The sequence below is a fragment of the Myxine glutinosa genome, chromosome 13 (genome assembly GCF_964187855.1).
Source record: "Myxine glutinosa chromosome 13, kmMyxGlut1.1, whole genome shotgun sequence".
Taxonomy (NCBI): Eukaryota; Metazoa; Chordata; class Myxini; order Myxiniformes; family Myxinidae; genus Myxine; species Myxine glutinosa.
Window position 1 is genome coordinate 100,836,292 of NC_136273.1, and position 24,810 is coordinate 100,861,101.

The 24,810-nt window shown below is 41.3% G+C and overlaps 1 protein-coding gene across 1 annotated transcript in view; it reads right to left on the reverse strand.

Annotated features, from left to right (window-relative positions):
• Nucleotides 1-24,810, reverse strand: part of LOC137439145 (astrotactin-2) — a 1,262,948-nt gene that overhangs the window by 836,367 nt on the left and 401,771 nt on the right. The window lies entirely within an intron of this gene.

Sequence of the window (24,810 nt, forward strand, 5' to 3'; positions counted from 1 at the left end):
CATAGATTGTATAAAGTTTTTGAAACGCAACCATATCCAAAATAGGATCATTATTACCATTACTTTCACACACCTTTTGGTAGGACTTGTAGGCTTCCGCATAATCATTTTTTTCCCAATCAATTTCCAATCTATCTCGCGGATAAAATGTGCCATCAAGAGAAACCCAAAGTTGTTTCACCTTAGCATTATCACTCAGCGCATTATTCTTATTAGTACCGTCCTCTCCATCTGGTTTTTTAAAAATGAGCCAGAGGTATCGTGGCTTTCCTTGAAGAACACCCAAATTCCAAGTGTAGGTAGTGTGTTCCAGTTTAACGTGTTGACATCTTCTTTTAAGGTATGATACATTTAGCGGTTTCTTTGAGTTAAGTCTTCTATTTAACATCTCTTCTGTTTTAAGATTAGGAGTATATTCACTGATATACCAACACAAATCATTAATAACAAATTTATTGTTGTCTCCAAAAGCATTTTCAACCCCAAAAAGCAACCTATTTACATTATCATTCCTTTGTAGTTGAAATCTAATTTTAAGACCATACAAAACTTTGTCATAATCACAAAATCCAAATATACCTTTCAGAGGTACTGCTACGGTAAAACTATTCTCTGGTTTTGTGTCATCATTATACATTGCCTTCCTTTGACTATAACCAGGGTCTGTGTTTGTACCCGTTGACATATCAGGAATAAAACCTTCAACAGCTCCCTTACCCATTCTATCACCAAACGAATATAGTGTAAATTTCATCATTTCAGATGTAGCAGAGACATAATCAACCGCTTCAACCTCTTGTGTTCCAATATACAGGCGAACACTATCAAACATTTTCCAGAAGAAATCATTTACGAGTGTAGCATTAGTATTATTCGCAGCCTTAGTGAATTTAAATTTACACAGCAAGAAACTATCAGCTATATTCAAGTAAGTTTGTTGATTATTTATTTCAAAACTTTTTGTTCCATTTGAATTCCAGTCTGTTCCTGTTATAGCATTTACCTTAAAATAGTCTTCCTTTTTCGTGGAGTTTGAAATGATAATTGTATCATCCAAATCATAAATACTATCAATCGCTTCCATACTTGTATTTATATAGTATTAAAATCGTTGAAACCCTGACCCAAGTATTTTAATGATTTTTTGTCGTTCTTGTGAAGATAGTTGAGTTTTACCTTTTTTTATTTCTTTGATTGCTTGTAATTTATGAGACTCCTTTTGAGCATCTTTTATACTCTTTATAGCACCCGCAACGGAGCCCACGGCAGAAGCAGTTGAACCAATTCGGTCTTTATGTTTAAGGATGGTTGAACCAATACCCATTAGAGTATCAATTATCCCATCTCCTTTATTTCGAAATTGATGACCTACACCTCGTTGTCTCTTAGGTTTATAGTATCCTTTACCCACATACCTTGTATAGTATGGTGAAAGGTACATGCCCTCCCCTGTAATTATTTTATATTTTCCCAACTCATGTTTTCTCACAATAACCATTATTTATTTATTGAAAAGCTTCACGTAGGTGAATTCTGATGGATATAATTTCATCATTAAAGGATATCATACGATTATCTTGGTCGGTTATCCTAAAATTTACTCTGTATATGGTTTTTCCTGACACAGGTAAATAGACAAGATTTTTTGGTTCCATATTAAATTGATAACCAATCGGGGTTGAGTATGCACTGAATGAAAATATTGTATTTGTTCTTATTCCATCGTTATAAGCACCATCAATCAAATCACAATGAATTAATACTGAATTTATACCGGAGGATATTTGGATAACATTATCACTGTAAAACGTCCCGTTATTTTCAATCTTTTTTTAAGAGAAACCCAATAGCTCTCTAAACGAATTTTCAATCGTGAAATCAACTTTATAATTATTTTTAAGTTTAATAGTTGATTTTGAAGTGTGTTTTTGAATATCTATTACAATATTTTTTGGTTCATCACCTTTTTCTTTCATAAGGCGAGAGACTTCTGAAGATATTTGAGAAATCTCGTAAGCTCCAGGTGAAACGGTTATAGTTTTATATCCACTTCCTGGATTATAACTAAACTTGTTGTTTTTCTCTGTGATATTAAAAAGGGTATTGTAAGTTTCCATCGACAATAAAGATGCCTCATATGAGGTAAGGGGGTCAAGTTGTAGTGGGTAAGGGAATGAAGCTGTGTAATCGCTCGTTGTGAAATTAAAACTAAGAATTGTGCTTCTCATCTTATTTAATATCTAATAAAATATCTTTGTATTGACATTTATTAATTATTTTCATATTCATCAACTGATCTAAAATGGCTGAGGATTCATTAAAACAATTGTTGTTTCCAGCCTTCTTACTACCTAACAACAATAATAGCCTATTAACTAATTGTGATGGGTCATTTGGAAGAAAACTAACACCTGAACCAAGCTTACTTAAAGCATCAATAATATGTTTCTCCTTCTCAATCTTCTTACTTTTACCAGCAACAGAAACTCCATAATCAAGTGCATTTAGCAACTCAATATATACCCTATCTTCCTCTCTTTCCATATCAAGTGGTTCCTCAAAATATTTTGAACCGCTGAATCCGGGGTTTGTTAGAAGAAACATTAATCTTGGAGTTAATTTAACATTTGGTTGAGTAGAACTCAAGAACATCAATTCATCATTAAATATCAATACCTTTTCTTCCACAAGATGGAACACTGCTGGTTCTTCTGTTGGAATGAGACCTGCTCTGGTTTTTGAATCTGCCAAATATTCATTGTTTTGAAGAGCTTCCACTACATAATTAGGGGGTTGATTTACCTCCTCAAGTTTCTGAAATAATTCTTCATCATTATATTCTAATTTTCCAAGTTCTTGTTTTGTTATCTGACGAAAATCTTTGAGCATTTGAAGTTTTTTCGGAGTAAATTCTACCGTGGGAACTGTAGGGTGTTGAGTTTTTAAAAGCGGTTTAAAAATTTCTCTTGTTTTCTTTCAAAGGCTTCTTCACCAGTTAGTTTCTGTCTCCGTTTCTTCTTTATCTCTTCCTGTTGTTTTACAACTTTTGAAACCAACTCTTGATGTTCCTTAAACTTTCTTGCTCTTTCTTCAGCATTCATTTAGTATTGAAAAATATCATTTAATGAATTGTAAAGGTCAATGGGAAAATTTCCTTTTCTTCATCATTATAGTAAATGTGTTGAAATAAATCCTTTTCTTTAAATATTTCATCAAATTCTTTATTGGTATTAATACGAGTTGTTATTTCTTCTTCACTAATACTTGTATCTCTGCTTTTCATACGTTTGCGTTGAGTCTCCTCATCGATATCAAAACCGAATGATAAAATCTTAACTCCATCACCACACAATTGCTTAATAATTTGTCTCATTCCTTCAGGATTAGTTTCTAAAATCCCAAGACCATTAGATTTTACTTTATTTAACTCACTCTTACAATGTGAATATTTTGTAGAACCAAGAGAGACCTCCTCAAATATTTGACCTTCGTTCCTCAATCGCATATGTTCCTCCATTGAAATGTAGTAATAATCTTTCCCTTCTACTTCTCCTGGTCGCTTTGCTCTGGTTGTAGTACTCACAAAACGAATCATAGGGTGTTTTTAAAAAAAACTGACAATCTTTTCATTTTTACTATTCAAGAGTTTAGATTTATGAAAGTTCTTTCCAGAAGCAGATTTACCCACAAGGTTAATAATAATTGTTGTCATTTTGTATATGTAATTATGTTTAAAATAAAAATACATCCTTTAATATCTCATCTTGCTTCACAACAATATATTTATATTTTCCAATCGTGTGTTTCATATAATTTTCAAATTCTTTTTTACTACATAACGTAGAGCAATTATCTCTCCAAAAATTATTTACATCTATTGAATTTAACTTAAATAAAATAAAAGTATTAGCATTGTTTCTTATTGAGCATCGAGGGAGTTGAAAATATGACTGACTAAGATAAATACAATTACAAGAAGAATGTCTCCATCTTGTATAGTAGCTATCCATTACTGTTTGGTTTCTCTCATTAACACAATCATCAAAGATGACGAGGTTCTTTTTTGATTTATCTAAATCTTGAGGTGAAGGGTCTCGCGAGATCTCGGAGACGGTGGGAGGGATTTTCGAAGCTCCACACGGTCTCCACGTTTTTCGAAGTTAAGTCTGTTCACAATTGTATTTTGTCGAAACTGTATTTATCTTTCTGAGTGTGAAGTTATTGTGTGCAACTTTGGTTGTTTCTCGGTGTTTATCTTTCATAAATTGATCGTCTGTTTGCCGTGTCGCGAGCAAGGCCTTTGCCGCGTCGCGAACAAGGCCTTTGCCGCATCGCGAACGATTTGAAATCGAAGTTAAGTGATTGTTCCCATTTGTATTTTCGTTAAAACTGTATTTATTTATGGTGTTGTACGTATATTGTGTCCCGACGAAGATTTTTCGGTGCAAATCTTTCATACCTGTATTGAAAATCGTGTTAATTCGTGTCGTGTCTTGAGGCCTTGTACAGTGTGCACTGTACAACCTTGAGGCTTTGTTTTTCTCTCAGCGGTCCGTCGTTTGTGATCCAATAACTTTCGTTCTCTGTATTCCCAGTCTTTTCACCCATAGCCTACTTCCTTGTGTAAATCTCAACTCAAAAAAAAACAAAAAAAAAACAAAAAAACATTTCCTTCTCTGTTCTCATTCGTTTATTCATTCTTATTCGTTCGTTCGTTCTTCGACCACGTGTTTCTCCCCCATTTCCCCAGATAGTTTTCACTCATTAACCTTCAATGTTTACACTTTCCCCTCAAGTTATGTATTCCGTCATATTTTATAACACCTTTTTCTTCTTCTTCTTTAAAAGGCTGCTTTCGACTTGCTCACCAAATCGATTCATCCCCAAAAAAATATCCATCTCCTATAGTGCCTTTTTTCTACATTCCCTAAACTCTCCTGCACTCCATCCTCCATCCAGCGTCCTTAAACGTATTTTTAACTCGAAGGTCACAAGAAACTCATTTTGCAATAAATGTTCGTTTCCCATAAATCGTACACTTTCAAAAATCCAATCTCACCCCTGCCCTCCAAATCTTCCCCATAACCCCTCCCCTCCAAATCTTCCCCATCACCCCTCCCCTCCAAATCTTCCCCATCACCCATCCCTTTCAAATCTCCCCCCTTGCCCCCTCCCTCCTAAACTACCCCCTCACCCCTCCCTGCTAAGACGCCCCCTCGCCCCTCCCCTCCTAGACTCCTGCCTCACCCCTCCCCTCCAAATCTCCCCCATATCCCATCTCTTTCAAATCCCTCCCCTTGTCCCTTCCCTCCCAAACTCCCCCCTCACCCCTCCCCTTCAAATCTCCCCACCCTCATTGCTTCTCAATTTCCCCCCTCTCACTCCCCCTCCTCAAAGCGTCCTCCCCGCTTCTTCCCCCTTCAAACTCTCACCTCCATCTCCCCCAACCTTCTGCCTCGCTCTTCCCCCTCCTCAAATAACACCTCATTGTGGCTCACCCAATCACCATCAAACCTTTTGTCCGCCCCATCCTTCCCTTTCTCCGAGCTATTCTGAAATCTCTGACACACCTTCAACAGCTCTCCCTACCTCTTCCACCTCTTCCACATCTTACCCTACCCCTCCTCCCCCCTGTTCTGTATCTGATGCTCCCCCTTCCTCTTCATTAACGGTATGGACCTCAAACATCCGGGGCCTTCGTTCAAACTTAACTGATCTCTCCATACAGGTTGCTTCTGTCAAACCAGACGTGATCTGCTTAACAGAAACTTTCCTCCTTTATGATGTCTCTGATTCCATAGTATCTCTCCCGGGCTACTCCCTCCTCCGGTATGATAGACCTGAGCCTCATCCTGGAGGCGGGGTTGCTATCTTTATCAAAAACTCTCTTCCTCACTCGCCCTGCACTGCACTCTCTCCACCTCACCCCCAGGAATACCTCTGGCTACGGCTTCCCCTTCGCTCCCACCTCTTGTTCATATGTGTGTTGTACCGTCCACCAAACAGTGATGACTCCATCTACATCTCGCTGTCTGATGATATGGACCAACTTCTATCTACTCATCCCAACTCTCTCTTCCTCATATGTGGTGATTTCAACTGTCATCATGCCAGTTGGCTGGGTGTGGGTACCTCTCTCACCAGCCATGGCTCCTCAGCAAAGGACTTCTGCGACTCACTGGGACTGACACAATCTGTCAATTTCCCGACCCGGATCTCAGTCAACGGAACATCTTCTCTTCTGGACTTGGTTATGACGAACTTCCCTGAAAATGTCTGCTGCTCTTCTTCTGCTCCGATCGGATCATCTGATCATGTCCTTGTTAAAGTGGACATCTCTCTGACCATCCTCAGGGAGCCTGCTCAGCGTCGACGAGTCTGGCATTTCACTCAGGCCAACTGGCACGGTCTTCAAGCAGCCATCAATCATCTGGACTGGTCTCCCATCTCTACCACCTCTGACATCAACTCATCCTGGGAATTCTTCCAAAGTAAATTGCTCTCTCTCATGCACAGATTTATCCCATCTCGTCTTCAGTTGTCATACCCTTCCTCCCGTCCATGGTACACGGAATCTTGTGGTGAGGCTGTTGCCCAGAAACAACTTGCCTTCATCTCCTGGAAAGCAAATCCAACGGAAGGAAATCTCATTTCCTTTCACAAAGCCCGAAACAAGTGTGTGTCCACCCTCAGGAGAGCCAGGAAACAATATCTCTCCGTTCTCAAGACCGAACTCTCTTATCTGTCTCCCTCTTCCAAATCCTGGTGGCGTCTGGTCAAATCCGTTTCTGGTGTTTGTTCCCCCTCCATCCCCTCCCTTACCTCAAACGGCTACACAGCTGACTCCGCACGTGAAAAAGCTGAATGCCTCAACTCTGTGTTTGCCTCTAAATCTTGTGTCCCAAACCCATCCCTCTCTGTACCCACCATACCCAGTCGTACCCTGCTGCTCCTGGACTCCGTGTCCTTTCCTCCTGACAAGGTGGAAAAGTTTCTGTCAACCCTCGACTCTGATTCTGCAACTGGACCCGACGGCATCAGCCCACGGGTCCTAAAATCCTGCTCTGCTGCTCTATCTCACCCTCTCTCTGTTCTCTTCACCCTCTCTTTTGCTCAAGGTCAACTGCCATCTGCTTGGAAATCAGCCAACTTCACCGCTTTGCACAAAAAAGGTGCAAAAACAGATCCTAGCAACTACAGACCAATCAGCCTTCTCCCAATTATCAGCAAAGTCATGGAATCCATCATTGCTTCGGATATGAAATCTTTCCTCTTCTCCAATGGCTTGATCTCTGATCATCAATTTGGTTTCAGACCAGGTCACTCTACTCTGGACATGCTGCTTCTGCTGTCTCAACAATGGATGGAGGTCCTCAATGCCAAACAGGAAATTAGAGCTGTCTCCCTCGACATATCACGTGCCTTCGACACGGTCTGGCACCCCGCTCTGCTCACCAAACTCTCCTCCTTTGGTATCCATGGAAATCTCCACGCATGGCTGGCGGACTTCCTCTCCAGTCGTCGTCAACGTGTGGCCCTGAATGGGTTTCTCTCATCTCCTCTTCCTGTTCAGGCTGGAGTTCCCCAAGGCAGTGTTCTGGGCCCCGTGCTTTTTCTGGTCTTCATCAATGATCTCTCTGACTCTCTCGAAAATCCTCTCTATCTCTTTGCTGATGACTCCACTCTCTGCCGCTCCATTCCTCTTCCCTCAGATCGGCAGTCTGCTGCCTCCTCACTCTCTGAAGACCTGGACAAAATCACAGACTGGTCAAACAAGTGGAACATGTCTTTCAATCCTGACAAATCTCACACTCTTACTATGTCTCTCTGAAAAGATCGACTGGACAACCCTCCCATCTACTTTCTCAACAATCCTCTCCAAGAAGTTCTGTCGCTCAAGATTTTGGGTCTCACTATCTGCCATGATCTTTCTTGGGAAAACCACATTTCCAAGCTGGCCTCCAAAGCCAGTCGCCGACTGGGCATCCTCCGCCGTGCGAAGTCCTTCCTCGGCACACCTGAGCTCCTCACCACATACAAGGCTTTCATCCGCAGCTCAATGGAATACTGTTCTCCCCTATGGGCCGGTGCTCCTGCCTCACACCTAGCTCGGCTTCACGCTGTTGAAACCAAAGCTTTCAGAATTATTGGAATCTCCCGCGATGAAGCTATCTCTGAGGGCCTTTCACTCACTCACCGCAGGCAGGTAGGTGGTCTTTCTGTCTTCTACCGACTCCTCTCCGGCCTTGCACCCCCAGCTCTCTCTGTGCTCTGTCCCCCAAATATTCCTACAGGTCGCACAAGATCTGCCAGCAACCCTCTGATGGTTAAACTGCCGAAATCTCGGCTCTCTGCTCACCTTCACTCTTTCATTCCTCTTTTCTCCCGCCTCTGGAACAAACTCCCTCACTCCCTTCAATCCCACTCCTCCGTCCAGGTCTTTAAAACAGCTGTTCACCACCATCTCTTATCTTCCCCCATCCAAAACCTTGATCTTTTCTACCCCCGCTAATTCACCCCAGATCCACCTTGTTTGAAATTCCAACTTCTTTCCTGGAAGTCCTGGCAGTGTCCATATGTTTTATACCTCTCCCACCGCCCCCTTCCCATGCCCCCCCCCAAAGCCCTCGCCCTCTCTCAGATCTCTCGATGTCTCCATGTCTCTCGGTCCCTGCTCTCAAATGTTGTGTTTGTGTCCTTCCCCCTCTCTCCCCATCTTGTCTACCGCTCCCAATGTTATATGTTTTATGTGTCGGTTTGTCTTTCTGTGTGATTAATGTTCGCTCTTTCACGAGCCTCGATCTTGTATACAAAAAAAAAAAAAAAAAAAGAAGAAAAAAAAAGGTATATCATCCGTATTATCACTGAGAATACAAGTTATGGGTTTTGGTTTAGGTTTCTGTGTATCACAAAATAGTTGTATTATATCCTCAATGTTATTATCATTTAGTTTGTTTTGAAGTTTAAATAAACCGATAATGTCTTCCTTTTTAAGACCTGCATTAAAACCCTGTGAGAGTAGTTGATACTCGAGTTGAAAACTTGACTTCGTAAAAATTATTAAATTATCATAATCTAAAAAGTTGGGGGTAAGGAGCATCTTTAAAAGCAAACAGGTTTTTCCACATCCGCTTGAACCAACTATTAGACATCTCAATGAATTTGGAATGTTTTTATGGTTATTAAATTTTATCTTATTTTCCCAAACGGGTAAAAAATCATTCATTTATATATTTGGAAAACAAGTCATCCAACTTTTTTTGAGCTATTTTAGAAACTCTATATTTTATCCTGAGTTCGGGTTTAATTTCAAAATAATTCATTATTTTATTTATGTAGTATCTTGTATTAACATTTCCATTAAAATTATTTTGAATAATAAATATCATTAAACCCTTATACATTTCCTCAATACAAAGAGTCTCTTTCCTTGTAAGAAATGGTGTATTATCACCATAATGCTTAACATTCATCTCTCTTATTAATCTTGTAAAGTAATTCATTTTTGGTTCTAATTTAAAAGAGTTATATGTTTTTTTATATTTCTTATTATCATTAATTAGAATATAATCACAGAATAAACATTGTTTATATGAATCCACATCATTAAGCCCCACTCTATCACAAGCCGGACAATTCTCTAATTTATCATATGGAGAGTCTGGAAATTCTAAATATCCTTCAGAACTTATCATATTTATGTGGTAAATTTTTACTTAAACTAAATGCAAGTTTATTCATTAATAAATACAATGTTTCAAAGCACAAAAGACAAATTTCAATCAATCTCTACTTCGGTGAAAGATATAGAAAAATATGTCAAAGATGTTAAATTGAACAAAGATAAATATGGAAATTTTTGGGTAAAACCAGTTATGGAAAATAACATGAGCCCCTCTATTTCATTTAAAGGAAGAGCTCTAACTATACCTGGAAAGACATCCATTAAAGTAAATCTAACAAAAGTTTCTCCTCTACTCCTGGCAATTTATTCAAAGCTTGAAAAAGTGATTGACCACGATACTTTGAAAAAGAATGATAAGACCATCAACAATACTCGTGGAGAAATTTGTATTTACTTTAATAATCCAAAGGGTGTAGATCTAAGTAAAATGAATGATGTTAATATTTCTGGTGAAATGTCATTTCGTTCTATGATAGTTAGGGATTATTTAAAGATAACTTTTGATATTAAAAATGTAGAGATTGAATCCGTTAATGAAAGAAAGTATATTGGTATAGATGGAAAGGTTTTTTCTGCTAATTAAATATGAGTCATTACAGCAGTGAAGATTTTACTATTTCATTGAACTCGGACGATAGTGATGATAGTATTTCATTGAACTCGGACGATGGTGATGATAGTATTTCATTGAACACAGATGATAGTTATGATACTAATAGTTTGTGCTCAAATGATAGTTATGAGAGTAGCTTTATTGATGACTCTGAGTATGATTCTGAGTATTCATGTGATAGTTATGACTTAGATGATTCTGAGTGAAAAAGTGTTTTAGTTTAAGCACAGCGATATATATAAAACGGAGCTGTAAAGCTCAAAAGTGTTTTATTTTAAGCACAGTGATATATATAAAACACCACGTTTTCTTACAATATAAATATGGTTTATTGTGATACTTGCGAGAAGGAAGTAAAATATTATAAACAACATATTCTCACCGCAAAACATACATACAACATTCTTAACAAACTTTCCCCTCTTCCACCTAAAACAAAACATTGTAAGGTCTGTAAAACAACCATCCTCAAGAAGGGGTTTAAAGCCCATCTTAAAACTAACAAATACTTGTCAAAATTGTTTACTATTAAAAATACTGATGGTGCTTTCAAAAGACATATCAGGATTCGAATCTTTAACTTCAAACCTCCCGAACCAAAGTCTATAGTTGATGCTGTAGAAATAGTCAAACCTGCTGTTCAAACATTGATTGAAAAAACACTAAAAGAAATGAAACCACTTAAATTTTATATGGGAGTAAAATTAGAAATGACAAAGGATAAAGGAGTTATAGATACACCATACATGAGAACTGAGCCACACTTTATATCTTCATATCAAGATTTTAAAACATCAGGAGTCTATGATGAACTTATTAAACAAGAGCAAGATGTGGATAATTCAATCGTAGGAAGTGGATTCAATATAGGAAAAATTATTTACATAGACATTCATATTCTTAAATCAGATCCTCTAAAAGCTTCTTCTTACATTGATTTACCCAGTGTTATCAAAAATAGAAAAGCAGTTATCAATATCAAAAATAAAGACAATAAATGTTTTCTCTGGTCTATTTTAGCACACTTACATCCTCCACATTTTCATGATGAAAGAGTATCTCATTATAAAAAATATGAGAATACATTAAATACGAAAGATCTAAAGTTTCCGATGACTTTAAATGATATTCCTAAATTTGAAAAGATGAATAATTTATCAGTTAATGTTTATGGTCTAACAGAAACAAACAACATTCAGGTTTTAAAGCTTTCTGACAATTGTAAACAAACTCATATTAATCTTCTATATTTTAATTCAGAGGAAAATTCACATTATACATACATCAAAGATATTGCTAAATTAATAAAACCACAAGTATGTAAAAGAACAAATAAAATATATATTTGTATGCGTTGTCTTAACTTCTTCCATACACAAGAAAGATTAGATAAACATTCAAATTATTGTGGTGAACATAAATCAACGGTAATCAACATGCCTAAAAAAGACTCAAAGATCACATTCAAAGATGAAAAGAAAACAATAAAACATCCATTTGTTATATATGCTGATTTTGAAAGTATTTTAGAAAAAATTGATACTGCTTCTCCAGATCCAAAAGAATCATACACAAATAAATATCAAAAACATACTCCTTGTGGTTTTTGTTATTACTAGGGCATGCCCGTACTATATATATATCTAAAATTATATCCCCCCCCCCCTCTATTTACATGAAATGGTTTGGTCCAAAGCGAACGGCTTGCGAGTACGGTGACAATCCCCCCCCTCTATTTACATGAAATGGTTTGGTCCAAAGCGAACGGCTTGCGGAGTTTGGTAAAGAAATCGCCATAGCGTGCACAAACGCGCAGGAAAGCGAAAGAATCATACATCATACATACATCTATATACATACATCTATATACATACATACATCTATATACATACATACATCTATATACATACATCTATATACATACATCTATATACAGTACATACATCATATATACATACATCTATATATATATACATCTATATACATACATCTATATACATACATCTATATACATACATCTATATACATACATCTATATACATACATCTATATACATACATCTATATACATACATCTATATACATACATCTATATACATACATCTATATACATACATCATATATACACATATACATACATCATATATACATATATACATATATATAATATATATGTTTCTCATCATTCCCATATACATATACGTGCATTAAATAATTATTTCTCATGATGCCCTCATTCTCCTGTACACCACGATCCTAACTTGTTCATTTTCATTTTATTTAGATGACCTTGTAAAAAAACACGACAAGCAGCTGCAACCTTCATCTAATACATAGTAGTACAAACACCTCAACAATTGCACACCTGTGCCTGAAACTGATTTGCTTGCTGACAATCACGAGAGTCTTGGCCAAATCCAATGAACCTGTTGCCACAATTGAGTAACCTTAACGCACGACTCACTCGATTAAGTCACTGCTTACAATTTCCATTCTTCCAAATCGGTTTCATTTTACAATTGTAGATCAACTTTATTTTGTCACCTTCCTGTATCTTGCACATGCCACTTACTCTGACACCACTCTCCTCCCTCCTTCCCTTTTCCCTGTCATATTTCATTACCATTCCAAGTGCATACCCTCCACTTAACTGAATCACCATAGCTAAACTCACCTTTCGATAAATCTACAGTATGGACTGTAATCTTATTCAGTTGTTACAAACATTATTATATACGGTGTTCATGTAAATCCTTCTGCCCCAAGAGGATGGCTCAGAGGTAGCACAAAATGATCTTCAAGCTGTCTTGCCTGAGTTTGATTCTTTGCCCAACTATTGGGTTACCATATATCAGGTTTTTTCCTGGACATGTCCTCCTTTTCAATCCTTTAATATCTAAAAATGTCCAGGATTTTTCCGTGCAACAATTGGGATACTTTTTTTTTTCTTTTTTTTTTCCTTATTTTAAATGGTTAAAGCCTGGTGTTGGCTTAGCGGTTAGGGTGCCGATTTGGGATACCTAGGATCCTGGGTTCGAATCCCGGTCTAATCGCTGAATTAACACCAGGGGGGGTTGACTCAGCCTGTCATCCTTCCGAGGTCGGCAAATTGAGTACCAGTTCACCGGTAATTCCCCGTGTGTGGCAAGAGGCGACCAACAGGGTTGGCTCCAGGAAGGGCATCCGGCCATAAAACATTGCTTCAAAAAGAGGACAATGGTGCCCCAAAAAAGGGGCATCCGGCCATAAAACATTGCTTCAAAAAGGGGACAATGGTGCCCAAAAAGTGCCAACGCCTGCTCTGCAGGGATTAATGGCCTCTAAAGGTGGTTCTTTTTAAACGGTTGTCATTTTTGTACATTTTCTTTTTGTGATAAAATGCGGTTATGTCATGTTTGGACCAGGGCTGTTTGGTACAAGTTTGCACTACTCTATCATGGCGTAATTGATGTGTTCGAACATCGACACTCACGCGTCCACTTCCACTCACGCGCCTGCGTGCCCAACTTCGCCCTGAGAGTCCAGTGCTGTGCTCAGTCCACGATTCAGTGTTTTTTCTGAGTCTGTGGCTTATACCGGATACATTTGTTTATTTCTTATTATTTGTTTATTTTTTATTTTCTGTACAATGCCAAAACGAAAGTGTAAATTCGCCACAGAACTAAAGACAAAATTCCCATATTTTTCAAGTTGTTGAGAAGAATGGGAAGCTGAATGCTTGGAACATGAGGCTGAATTTCACAAAAACACCCAGGATTCTCTGGGACAAGGAGTGTCTTTGGAGAATTTCACCAAAACATCCAGGATTCTCTGGGACAAGGAGTGTCTTTGTACCTCGTGTGTTAATGTAACACGTTGGGTTACATACATGGTGCTTAGGGATGGGCGGAGAGAGACCTGGTTTATATAACAGTGTCTTCCTCATGATACCATCCACTGAAAACAATGCAAGTTATCACCAATTTTCAATGGACTTTTCCAACTTCCCATTGTAGAGTCCAGATCTAGCCCCATGAAACAATAATTTGTTTGGCCCAATAAAAGATAAACAATAATTTGTTTGGCCCAATAAAAGATAAACAATAAATTTGGCCCAATGCCAAAATCAAGACTCTCTGCTCACCTTCACTCTTTCATTCCCCTTTTCTCCTGCCTCTGGAACAAACTCGCTCACTCTCTTCAATCCCACTCCTCCCTCCAGGTCTTTAAAACAGCTGTTCACCACCATCTCTTGTCTTCCCCCATCCAAAACCTTGATCTTTTCCACCCCCGTTAATTCACCCCAGATCCACTTTTTTTTTTTTTTTGAAATCCCGACCTCTTTCTTTCCTGGAAGTTCTAGCAGTGTCCATGTGCTTTGTGTTTTATACCTTTCCTGCCCCCCCCCCCCCGCCTTCACATGCCTCCTTCCCCCAAGCCCTCTCCCTCCCACAGATTTTTTTTTTTTTTTTTTTGTATACAAGATCGAGGCTCGTGAAAGAGCGAACATTAATCACACAGAAAGACAAACAGACACACAAAACAAATAACATCGGGAGCGGTAGACAAGATGGGGAGAGAGGGGGAAGGACACAAGCACAACATTTGAGAGCAGGGACCGAGAGACATGGAGACATCGAGAGAACTGTGGGAGGGAGAGGGCTTTGGGGGGAAGGCATGGGAAGGGGGGGGGGGGGGTGCGAGAGGTATAAAACATATGGACACTGCCAAGACTTCCAGGAAAGAAGTTGGAATTTCAAACAAGGTGGATCTGGGGTGAATTAGTGGGGGTAGAAAAGATCAAGGTTTTGGATGGGGGAAGATAAGAGATGGTGGTGAACAGCTGTTTTGAAGACCTGGAGGGAGGAGTGTGATTGAAGTGAGTGTGGGAGTTTGTTCCAGAGGCGGGAGAAAAGAGGAATGAAAGAGTGAAGGTGAGCAGAGAGCCGCGATTTCGGCAGTTTAACCATCAGAGGGTGGCTGGCAGATCTTGTGCGACCTGTAGGAATATTTGGGGGACAGAGCACAGAGAGAGCTGGGGGAGCAAGGCCGGAGAGGAGTCGGTAGAAGACAGAAAGACCACCTACCTGCCTGCGGTGAGTGAGTGAAAGGCCCTCAGAGATAGCTTCATCGCGGGAGATTCCAATGATTCTGAAAGCTTTGGATTCAACAGCGTGAAGCCGAGCCAGGTGTGAGGCAGGAGCACCAGCCCATAGGGGAGAACAGTATTCCATTGAGCTGCGGATGAAAGCCTTGTATGTGGTGAGGAGCTCAGGTGTGCCTAGGAAGGACTTCGCACGACGGAGGATGCCCAGTCGGCGACTGGCTTTGGAGGCCAGCTTGGAAATGTGGTTTTCCCAAGAAAGATCATGGCAGATGGTGAGACCCAAAAGCTTGAGCAACAGAACTTCTTGGAGAGGATCGTTGAGAAAGTAGATGGGAGGGTTGTCCAGTCGATCTTTTCGGAGAGACATAGTAAGAGTGTGAGATTTGTCAGGATTGAAAGACATGTTCCACATGTTTGACCAGTCTGTGATTTTGTCCAGGTCTTCAGAGAGTGAGGAGGCTGCAGACTGCCGATCTGAGGGAAGAGGAATGGAGCGGCAGAGAGTGGAGTCATCAGCAAAGAGATACAGAGGATTTTCCAGAGAGTCGGAGAGATCATTGATAAAGACCAGAAAAAGCACAGGGCCCAGCACACTGCCTTGGGGAACTCCAGCCTGAACGGGAAGGGGAGATGAGAGAAATCCATTCAGGGCCACACGTTGACTACGACCAGAGAGGAAGTCCGCAAGCCATGCATGGAGATTTCCATGGATACCATAGGAGGAGAGTTTGGTGAGCAGAGCTGGGTGCCAGACCGTATCGAAGGCACGTGATATGTCAAGGGAGACAGCTCTGATTTCCTGTTTGGCATTGAGGACCTCCATCCATTGTTGAGACAGCAGAAGCAGCATGTCCAGAGTAGAGTGACCTGGTCTGAAACCAAATTGATGATCAGAGATCAAGCCATTGGAGAAGAGGAAAGATTTCATATCCGAAGCAATGATGGATTCCATGACTTTGCTGATAATTGGGAGCAGGCTGATTGGTCTGTAGTTGCAAGGATCTGTTTTTGCACCTTTTTTGTGTAAAGCGGTAATGTTTGCTGATTTCCAGGATGCTGGCAGATGACCTTGAGCAAAAGATAGGGTGAAAAGAACAGAGAGAGGGTGAGATAGAGCGGCAGAGCAGGATTTTAGGACCCGTGGGCTGATGCCATCTGGTCCAGTTGCAGAATCAGAGTCGAGGTTTGACAAACATTCCTCCACCTTGTCAGGAGAGAAGGTCACAGAGTCCAGGAGCAGTTTGGTTCGACTGGGAAAGGTGGGAACAGAGAGAGATGGGTTTGGGACTAAGGATTTTGAGGCAAACACAGAGTTGAGGCATTCGGCTTTGTCACGTGCGATGTCAACTGTGTGGCCATTTGAGGTAAGGGAGGGGATGGAGGGGGAACAAACACCAGAAACGGATTTGACCAGACGCCACCAGGATTTGGAGGAAGGAGACAGGTTTGAGAGTTCATTCTGAGTGAGGAGAGATCTCTTGATCTCTTGATGTCCCTGTTCTCTGCTGTTGTACTTGTGTGCTTCCGTCTCTCTCCCCATCTTGTCTCCCGCTCTCTTTATTGCATGCTTTGTGTGTCTGTTTGTCCTTTTTGTGATTGATGTCAGCTCTTACATGAGCCTCGATCTTGTATACAAAAAAAAAAAATGTATATGTAGAGCGTAGATACGTCTCTGTTCCAAATAAAGGTGCTCTTGATTTACAATCTCATGTGGACTCGGACAAGCACAGGAAAACAGTTGGAGGAAGCAGCTCATCATCCCCATTCGTAAAATTGGCAGATTATTTTGTAAAGGCAGATGGAAAATTCAGAGGATTCTGTTTCTGCAGCAGAGGATGCTTTTGCATCTCACACCGTTAAGCATCACAATCGTTTTAAGTCAATGGATTGCACACCTGTCTTGTTTAAGAAGCCGTTCCCTGATGGTGAGGTAGCCCGAAAATTTTAAAGTGCTCGAACCAAGACAGAAGCGATTATTAACTCTGTACTTGCACCGCATGCTGTTGTAGCTGCTCTAAAAGCGTTTGAAGAAAATGGCATCGCTTTTTGCAGAGTTGCTACAAATGGAATCAATGACGGTTCAGTTAAAATATTTCCAGTAATAATTTAGTATTTCGACTGGAAGGATGAAGGTTTGCAGTCATATTAATCGATGTCTGAAAAGAGGTGCATTATAATAATAATAATAATTCATTTATTTTGTATAGCGCTTTTCATGAAGCCCAAAGGCGCTTTGACAGAGTGCAAAACATTGAAATTTTAATAATTATAACATTGATTTTTGAGGCCATAACACTTATTCTTATCTATAGATTCTCAATAATTTAGAGAACATATAGTACACAGTACATATATATATATATATATATATATATATATATATATATATATATATATATATATATATATATATATATATATATATATATATATATTGTTACGTTTGTAGGGGGTAGGCAATGATTACCTTCGTCCAGGTAGAATTGCATAGGTAGTGTGCTCCGACTGTCGTGAAGAAGAAGACACCGCATGTATCACAAGTAGGAAATTAGTTTAGACTGTATGTCGTGTAAGCGTGTATCTTCGTTCCCATCATGAGGGGTGGGGTTATGTTAATTCGTTAAGGATTATGGGTAATTAATCCCCTGTATGTAATGGCCTCTGTTATTTTTCCTCTGTTCCTTATGACACCAGCAGCACACACACCTAGCAAGAAATCGCATATTTATAACACTAAATAAAACCAACCGGACCAAGACGTTGCACAATACCACTGGCATTGCCAGCCGTGACATCACACATCAAGCAAGCATGGCTGTAAGGCCATGCCCCAGAGAGCAGTGATTGGTCCAGGACCATGGAGTGATTGGATGGTGGCCACTGATTGGGGAGTGCGCAAACATGATCGGTGGAGTTGGAAGACCGGGGAATAAAAGACTTGTACCCCAACATTTTGTTCTCTTGTGCAAGGAGGATTAATTGATGAGCACGTGAACATTTCGTAGCACTCTTGCGCGATTTGATTGATAGAAAGCGACCACCGTTTGTGTTGTCTCCTCTTGGCTTCTCTCTCGGTTTTATGGCTTTGATAGCGAACGGTCGCCGACAAGCTCTCTCTGCTTCGGGATTTCACGACAAACAGTCACAGTTCATAGTGCTCTTGCGCTGAAAGACGTGAGTACTGGTGAGGTGGATGACGAGGACGAGCGCGGCTGAGTGAACGAGGGGGCGCTGAGGCCTACTCGCTGCCGAGGCCTGTGCCGCGCCCGGATTGCGCGCTCAGGCCTGGACGATTCCCGATGGGGTTCAAGAGCCGTTCAGAGCTAAGTGCCCACAAAATAACACATTTATTTTTCAGTTATTTTTGCCTTTGTGCTGTTTACGGGTCTGTATGGGGACGTCTCATTTAGGAATTATAGTTTTCTTCATGCATTATTTTGTTACCGGCATTTCTTTAATAAAGCCAGTATTTTTGTACAGTTAAATCCTGTGTCGGTTTTGAATTAGTCATCGCAGTTGCGAAGACGGCCGGATTACCCGTGGAGGTAAGCGTTCACGGCTTTCCCCTCCCCCGCCCCAACCCCCCCCCCCCCCCCCACTACAGGGTAGACACAGGACAACTGGTGTCAGGAGTTTGGGATTCGAACCTTGGATACTTGGTGTCAGAAGGGTCAGTGCCGGATTAAGCCTCGGCTGGCCCTAAGGCACATTTTGAAATTTTAGAGAATGGCCTGAACAATTTAAATTAGATCTCGGGCTCATGGAAATGGACCCCAGACAAAAGATGACCTGATTGAAAATATTTGCGAAAATTGAGATACATATATTACCCTGGCAGGGACAGAAACTAGAACTAATTTGTTTAAAATAATAAAAATTGACGAAAACTGCTTGTCCATTTTTGTGGCCCGAATTTTTGGCTGGCCCTAAGGCACATGCCTTGTCTGCCTAATGGTTAATCCGGGAATGAGAAGGGTGCCAGTTCGACACCCGCTGAGGGCGAAATTACGCTCAGCTTTCGGAAGCAAAATTAGTAAGGATTGGCTTTCTCTCGTCGAGGTGGAGGTGATCATAGTACCATGAATTTTAGGGTAGGGGGTCCAAATTTTATAGTTGATTGGTGTCAGGGAGAGCGCAAACAGCGCGTCGCTAAATTTAAATTTTATTTTCTGAGGTAAAATACGTGCGAGCGGGAACCGCCGGCCAGCACGTAATGGCGGACGTGAACGGCACGGCCGAGCGGGTGGGGGATCCCGAAGAATATGGAGGCGAGCTGGTAAGCCGAAGATGGAAGGGTTAGAGGATAGGATTGGAACCTCCCCCATCCCGAGCGTTAGTCCACCCCCCCCCTCCTATGAGGGAGCCCGGGACAACGGGAACACACCCGACAGGGATCCAGGCCATGCTAAAAGAAATAATGAGAGAACAAATGGAAAAAATGAATGCCCGGAGGGAACGATTGGCTGAACAGTTGGAAGAGAGATTGGGGGCCAAATTAATGGAGTAAATGATAATATGAGGGAACAAATCAAGGAAATGGGAGAACAATTAAGGGGAGATATGAGGGGAATTAAAGGGGAATTGAAGGGAATGAGTGATCGGTTGGAGGGACAAATTAAGGGAATGGAAAACAAGATTGATGGATTGAAGGGAGAATTGGAGGGACAAATTTGATGGATTGAAGGAAGAATTGAAGGAGCAGAAGGTATGGGCAACATAATTTTTTTTATCAAAACGGGAAGAGATGGCATTGGGAATGGAAGAGTATGAAACCCAAGCTGATATACACTTGGGGCATAGGAGAGGGCAGGTTTAGAGGTAAAAAGGGGAAACTCAAATTTAAATGGGGAATGTTTGGCTGGAAAAGACCTGGAAGGTTGTCGGGCTGGTGTGGATTGCTCAATGCTCCAGAGGGGAAGGATTTGGAAATTGTGCATCACCAGAGCGGTGATTTGGAGCAGGTAAAAATATTGGAGGCCCGTGTTACAGAAACGGAGCGGGTATGTATCGATAAAGGCCTGTTGGGGCCAGAATTGATTGGGGATGATGTGAATGATTCGACACAGCGGCTGGATACCTTGGACAGTATCATCGAGGAAGAGATTACTCAGGTCCAAGGGAGTCAGGGGAATGAGGTGAGTCGGTCCGTCACATGTTCCAAGGATGAGATTGAAGTGACCGAGGGGACCCTCACCACGAACAACGATTGGGCACCAGAGGCTCGGAAATTGGAGACCCAGCTGGGGGGGTGTTTTGGCACCGAGCTGGATTCGGACATGGAAGAGTCAGGAGAGATAGAGCCTTGGAAAAACTGGTCCCCATAATTAGTTTGGAACAGCTGTGGGGAGGGGCAAAATAACCCAAGGAAGGGGTTACCTGCAGCTGTGGGGGTTGGGCACACGAGGCCAGAAATTTTAAAAGAAAAATTAAATTGAAATTTACATGGGAATTCAATTTGGAGCAGCGGTGGAGGGAGGTGGTCCCCCGGCTGCGGAATGTGGACTATTCGGTTGGCTGATATGTAAATCCTATAAAAATTTGAAGTCGATCGGATGAAAATTGAGGATTTTAGAAATTTGAAAAAAGTGGTTGACCTTTTGGCCAATGTTGACCTTTTGGCCTATTCTGATCTCAAAAATAGATGGTGGTTGAATTCAATAAGCTGATATGAAAATCCTATTCAAATTTCAAGTCAATCGGATGAAAATTGAGGATTTTAAAAATTTGAAAGAAAGTGGTTGACCTTTGGCCTACGTTGACCTTTTGACCTCAAATGTATAGGATGTTGTCGGACCATGAACTCTACCATTTGGTGAAGTTTCGTGAAGATCGGTAAAAAATTGTGACCTGCAGGCAAGTAAGTATAAGTGAGCGGACAGACAAACACACACACAAACCGGAGTGATCAACATACTTGAAAAAAACATTTTTTGCCAAGAAACAAACACACAGGGGTGAAAACATAACCTCCATCCACCTTCGGTGGCGGAGGTAATAAACACCACACAACAAACATATCCCAGCGAGGGTCTGCAATCTCTGATTGTTCTTTCTTGTTTTTTTAAAGCAATGTTTGCCTCGTGTTGCCAGCATTGCTGCACCATAAATAAACTAGCCAGGTTATTCAGATATTTCATGTGAACGACATTCTGCAGTATGATGGGCAAACACACACACACACACACACACACACACACACACACACACACACACACACACACACACACACACAATTTTTTAAATAAAAAGTTTTTCACGATATCTGCTTGGATAAAATTCCAGGACACAAAAAATGCCCTGAGGATATGACAAATTTATGTCATTGCAGAACTCCAAGGAGGAAAGACTTTAAAAAAAACTTTTTCTGAGAAGGCTTGTGATGATGGTCGTCAAAAAATAAAAGTCCTAAAGGAAATCCGTTTTCCAAACATGCTCGTAGCCTCGTACCCTAATCCGCAATACGTTTTGGGCGAGAGGGACCAGTTGCCATGCAGAGGATGAAAGGCACTTGCATCAAAGCACGCTCTTTCCGTTGTATGTTGGCGAGCTGATAACGGCAATGGGAATACTTGCACCTGAAACAGGTTAACGATTTCACACCGAGCCGTCATTTCACCTTCATGTTGCAGTGTGAAGGGAAGTGAAATCGCTTGGAAAAAGTCAAATTCAGCACTTGCTATATGGCATGATTGTTGGAACAAAACTGCAGTAATCCCCTAAATAGTGAGTTAACCTGAGACTTTTCAGGTAGAAAATGATTAACATATTAGTTATTCAAAATAAGTTAATAAATTGAAGCTCTGTTGTTTGCCCAAAACTTCAGACAAATTGTTGAAGTGGATAAAGGATAATATAATCAGAGGCTTTCCATCATGTCAGGCGAAAGGCACCAGGGGATAAACAGAAGGATTTTTCCAGCACGGCTGGATTAGTGTGGATTCCACTCCCGAAGCCTCTGCCAACCCCCTCCACGAGCAGAAGCTGGCTGTGCTCCTACAGAGCCTGATAACACACAATCTAGTGCAGGAGTCACAGAGATTAGCACAAACACTTTGAGATTAGCCAAAGAGTTGTTTGCCATGCTCTTTCCCTTAATCTGCAGTACATCTGATGGACAGCGCAGAATTCACATCACATCCATGGTCTTGTGCATGGGCCACTGGGTCACGGGTACAAGGTAACAGGTTTATCGTAGACCGCAAGGTCATATCTGGAGCAAACAAGGTAATGGTAGTCTGCATTAACCACAACAATACAAACCTCTTCTTTGCATCGTCTTTTTTAATCGTTCGGCCATCTCCTTCTGTAATTTTTTCTTCTTTCCCCTTTTCAGGGGTCCGCACTATTGCTCAGAGTTAACATACTCCCCACCTCTTTGAGCTGTCTCGTCTGGGTTCGATTCTTGACCACAATATAAATGAATGGCCTAAAGAGGGACAGACTCTCCTCTCGACGGAGGGCGGTCACAGTTGGAGTTGCTCTATGGTTCAAGGTGATAAGGTTGATGTTCAGTTTTATTTCATGGAAAATTAGCCACCGTGAGCTGAAAGGCCTGATCACATGATTGTGCACGCACAGTGAAAACTAGAACGCCACTCAGTCGAGCGCATACTCCCGCCGTGGGTCAATATGGAATAGTACGATTTCACAATGGTTTGAGGGAGTAGTTCAGTGACGACACAAGACAAGACAACACAGGACAGACACTGCACAGATATATATTTAGAATATATAGAAGATAATGTTAAAAAAAAACAAGGCAATTGCACTTACATTTTCGGATTCAGCGTTCAATTCTATATAGGTGAGTGTATTTTGAGGCATGAGTGACTTCAAATATAATTGTAAGCCAGGAAAAGGTGCGTTTCATTCCTTAGGGATACAACATGTAAAACTGGCCCAAACGTCAAAACAAAACACGCTCATTTTAAGTCATACAAGCTAATGCGACCACTCATTCTTCTGGGAAGAATCCCGTGCACATGCTTGTCACACTTATAACTCACCTAAGTCTTTACAAGTTCATCAAATACTGACACCGCGATTGACATACGCTGAGGTAAATGTTGATCTCTTATGACGTAGACTACGGATTTTTATGTTAAGAAAATAGGCCTTTTATGTTTTGAAAAGCGGCATTTTTTTTTTTTAATGTGAAAAAATCCCGAAATATTTTTTTCCCCCGTTTTATTCATTTTTTATTATTACCAAATTTTTCAGAAATCAGTCAAAAAAAGAAAAAAAAATGGTAAGCTTTTTCCTGCACAACATTAAGCACTCTGGGCTAGTAAACAGGTAAAAAATGACATTCAGGTACCTTGACCTTTATTGCAACCGCATTGTTTGATAAGTAGAGGACTAGAAGAAATTGACAAGACCCTTTTAGGAACGGTTAAAGTAGGTGTTTGAAATCATTATCTTGGTAATGTTCGCCTTGGTGAGGCGGTGTCGGCGGTCGGTGAGGACGTTTCTGTAGACGGAGAAGGACCTTTCCACGTCGACGCTGACGATGGGGCAGTACCTCAAGAGGGGGATGTCGGCAAGCTTGACTCCAGCCGGCACACCAACCTCAGATCCGTGCTGATCTCCATTCAGGATCAAAGCCACTGTCCTCAGCACACCAATGTCGGGATTGCGCTGCAGCACCGCCTTGAACTTGGTGAGCAGGATCTCCTTACGGCAGCCTCGGATCTTTTCGAGCTCCTCCTTGGCCTGATCAAGGAGCTGGAAGGCCTTGGCCAGCTCCATGCCGGCCTCCTCCAGCTGCTTAAGGATCTTCGGGATGAACGACACGTGGGCATTTAAGAAGACCAAACTGAGCTTGATGTCCGCCTTTCCGAACAGGTCCTTGGCACTCCGGATTGCCATCGCGTCGTCATCGTTCAGCTGGTCCACAATGTCCTTGACGGCCTTGAAGTGCTCGGCGTAAAACACCGCGGCGTCGATCCACGTCCCCCACCGAGTCAGAATGGGCTCCGGGGGGAGAGAATGATTGGGCTGCTGCTCCTTCCAAAGGACAACACGTGACGGGGCTTTGACGAACACCTTCTTCGTCGTGGCAATCAGGTCGTTGACGTCCTTGAACATTTCTTGGACTGTCTCGCAGACACGGTGGAGCGCGTGGGCAACGCAAGTCACATGCAGCAAGTCCGGGAAGAGTTTCTTCAGGGCATGGCCGGCCTTGATCATATAGGCCGCGGCGTCGCTGACGAGGACCTTGAGGCACTCCGGCTTGAAATTAGGCCAAAGATAGCGCAGCGTGTCATTGACTGCGCGCACAATCTCCCCGGAGTTCGTCTTCTCCAGAAACATGCACTGGACGAGGTGGGGACGAAAGTACCCCTCCTTGGACAAGCGTCCCGCGATGATGTTGGCCACATATCGACCTGCCGAATCGGTCGTCTCGTCGACGGACAGCCAGATGGGC